Source organism: Gossypium arboreum, chromosome 6 (assembly GCF_025698485.1).
Source record: "Gossypium arboreum isolate Shixiya-1 chromosome 6, ASM2569848v2, whole genome shotgun sequence".
Classification (NCBI taxonomy): domain Eukaryota; kingdom Viridiplantae; phylum Streptophyta; class Magnoliopsida; order Malvales; family Malvaceae; genus Gossypium; species Gossypium arboreum.
This window is the reverse complement of record NC_069075.1, coordinates 125,834,079-125,837,368: the sequence shown is the minus strand read 5'-3', so window position 1 is coordinate 125,837,368 and position 3,290 is coordinate 125,834,079. Positions and strand designations below refer to the sequence as shown.

The 3,290-nt window shown below is 33.9% G+C and overlaps 1 long non-coding RNA gene across 1 annotated transcript; it reads left to right on the top strand.

Annotated features, from left to right (window-relative positions):
- Positions 1-701: 701 nt before the first annotated feature.
- On the top strand, positions 702-2,363 carry LOC128294110 (uncharacterized). Its single transcript, XR_008284372.1, has 2 exons — positions 702-886; positions 2,092-2,363. It is a non-coding gene; the product is annotated as an uncharacterized LOC128294110 (long non-coding RNA).
- The last annotated feature ends 927 nt before the right edge of the window (positions 2,364-3,290 follow it).

The following is a 3,290-nucleotide window of genomic DNA, read 5'->3' as shown; positions in this document are numbered from 1 at the left end:
TTTTGACGTTTGAGCACTCAATTTAATCAAAAGGACTAAATTGTAAAAAGTGCAAAAGTTGAGTTCTTTATATATGAGGTGCCTAATTGTTATGAGTTTTAAATTGAAAGTCCTTATGTGACAATTATTCCTTTAATAAGTTAGTGAATGGATATTTGTTTGGTATTTTTGAAATTTGGTTGAAATAAAAGGGTAATTTTGCAAATTAATTAAAATAACCTAATAAGACAAATGATAAAAGCTATCATTTTTTTCATTCTTTCTTCTTCAACCGTGGGAAAGAACAGAAAATAGCAGCCATGGATGAGCTCCATTCGCCAAGCTTTTATGGCTTATATAGGTATGGTTTTGTCCGTTTTTAATGATTTTCGTATTTTTGAGATCCCGAAGCTTAAATTTTCTATTTCTACCAATTGATTGAAGAGAAATTAGAGTTTAAAATTTACCCATTCATGATATGGTTGTGTTTTGATGATTTATAGTGGATAATGAATGTTTGATGTGTTAAATATGAGTTTTATTCAATGAATTTTGGTAAAAATGTCAAAAAGGGGTTAAATTGTGAAAGTTACAAATTGGTCATAAGTGTGTGAATTAGTGAAAATTTGGAGTTGCCATAGAAGAGAAAAATGTTCAGCATGTCTTAAACCTTATAGAAATTGAATAAAATTAATTTACGAGCATTGGGGCAAAAGTGTAAATATGTAAAAGTTTTGGGGTCAAAATGAAAATTTGTAAAAATATGATTTTTAGACCCATATGAATATTGTGACTGATTGGTAGGCTAAATGTGATGTTATAGATGATGAAAATTGAGACTTGGACGTAGAACGGAAAGAAATCGATTTATGGACGAGTATGTCCTTTTCACATTTGTGGTATCGAGGTAAGTTCAGTATGTAAACAATACCATGCTATACATGTATTTAAATGTTATCATTACATGAATTGTACAGATATTAATGTGTATGTAATTAATAGAAATATGATAAGACAAAGCCTTAATAGACGAGGAAAAATCCGTTTGAACCTTAGGAATAGAATAGGATCTGAGTGACATGTCACTAGGAATTATGAGTCTAGATGACTAGCTCGAGAGTGAGCATTGAAATGTCATGAGATATGAGGTAGCTTTAGCTACAATTGAAGCACTTATGTGCAAAGGCTTTTCCAGTATCTAATTAGTATTCCAAGTGTTCAACGGGCAATCCAAGGAAAGAGTTAATGATGGTCTCAATGAGGTAAGTCATTGGTGAGTATGCACTCGAGTTATGTTACGAGTTGTGCAAGTATGTATACTAATCCTATGAGAATGCCTTGATATGTGATGATCTATGATGCATAATATGTATTCTTACCATGATGGATAAAATGGTGTTGTATTAATATTATGAACAATGATCATGAATGAGTAATTTAGCCTTGACAGATTTGAGTTACTACAGTAGTGTAACTTTGAAAATACACTAAAAATAGTGGAAATTGAGTTAGAGGCAGAATAAAATATGGGATTAAAGCTTAATGAGTCTATTTTCACATGAAAGAAACAGAGGAAGAAAAAGAATTCCATATTGTTTGATATTTGAATTCTTGTGAAACAGGGTCTGAATGAATTCGAGATCCCCTGTTCTAACTTTATAAATTCATCAAAAATTGTACAAAAATTATTAAGAGTTATACCTTACATGAATGGATTCATTATTGAGTCTATTTTTATGGGGAATAAACGGCATGGTCGTTGGAATTTTGTACAGGAGAAATTCGGTTTGTAGTGTACAGGGTCAGAGTGGTCATACCCTGAAACAGGGGAGACTTTAACTAATAAACTGTACTATTTGGCTTAACCAAAAATTCTGGAAATTTTATGGAAAAAATAAAATAAGTCTAGTTTCAGGGAAAATTAACGGAACTTAATTCGGAGTTTCGTAGCTCCAGATATAAATAATTTAGTGACCGTTGCTCAGAAAGACAGCTTGTAGTGAACTTGAAAATATGTTGTAAACATTGATAAAACAAGTTAATGAGTTGCTTATTGTTTTCATATGAACTTACTAAGCGAAAGCTTACCCCCTTCTTTCCCATGTTTTCTAGAGTTCCAGGTTAGCTCGGGTTGGAGGCCGTCAGAGATATTATCACCCTATCGAGTTAACGTTATCGGAGTAAGTAAACTCAAGTGATTCGAGTCTATGGCATGTATAGGGTTTTAATGTGAGTATGTAATATTATGATTTAGCCAAAGGCATTGGCTTGTTATTAAGGTAGTATTAGTCATGTAAATTGGCCTATGTCGGCTAATGACGTTATGGGCCCATATGATTATTCTTATGCATTTATGTTATTATTTCTTGTGATGTGGCTTACAACATGTATGCCTAGAGATTGAATTGAGATTCATTGATGAGCTAGTAACTAATGCGAGGATTAAGTGATTGGTAAATAGTTAATAATGCTTCATGAATGGTTTGTGATGTAATGATAGTTATGTCTAGTATGTGGTAATGATATGGGCAAATTCTATAATATTTATTACATAAGAAAATAACTTGAGCATATCATGTTTGTAGATGTTTAAGAGCTCATTTATGCCACGTTGTGTGTTATTGGATAAGTATGTATCTATGCATGTGGTGTGAGAGTGACAAAAGGCTTAATAATTAGCCTATTTACGGCCACACGGTTTGAGCACATGGGCGTGTGAAGCCTTAACACAAGAGATTTTTCTAAGTTTTCATGAGTTCTCGATTGGGTCTGAACCTTGAATGCATGTATTGGGCCTCGTAAGCTCGCATAAGGGACAGATTGCATGTGAAAAGAAAAGTTTTAATTATTTGAGATTTCATGGCCCTGTTTAGTATGGAAGTGTTAGTAAAAGTCAGGTAGCACCTTGAACCCCGTCCCGGCGTCGGATGAGGGCGAGAGGTGTTACAGGTAAAGCCTCGGTGGATAAGCTTAGGAAGTATGGGGCTGAAGAATTTAGAGCTAAGATTGATGATGATGCTGAACGAGCTGAGTTCTGGCTTGAAAACACTACACGAGTATTGGACGAGTTATCATGTACGCCTGATGAGTGTTTAAAGTGTGTTGTATCTCTTCTAAAGGATACTGCATACCACTGATGGAAGATTGTATCTTCAGTGGTGCCAAAGGAAAACATCATTTGGGAATTTTCCCAAGCGGAGTTTAAGAAGAAATACATCATTCAAAGGTTCTTAGACTTGAAGTGAAAGAAGTTTCTGGAACTCAAACAAGGAAATAATACTGTATCAGAATACGAAAGGGAATTCGTAAGA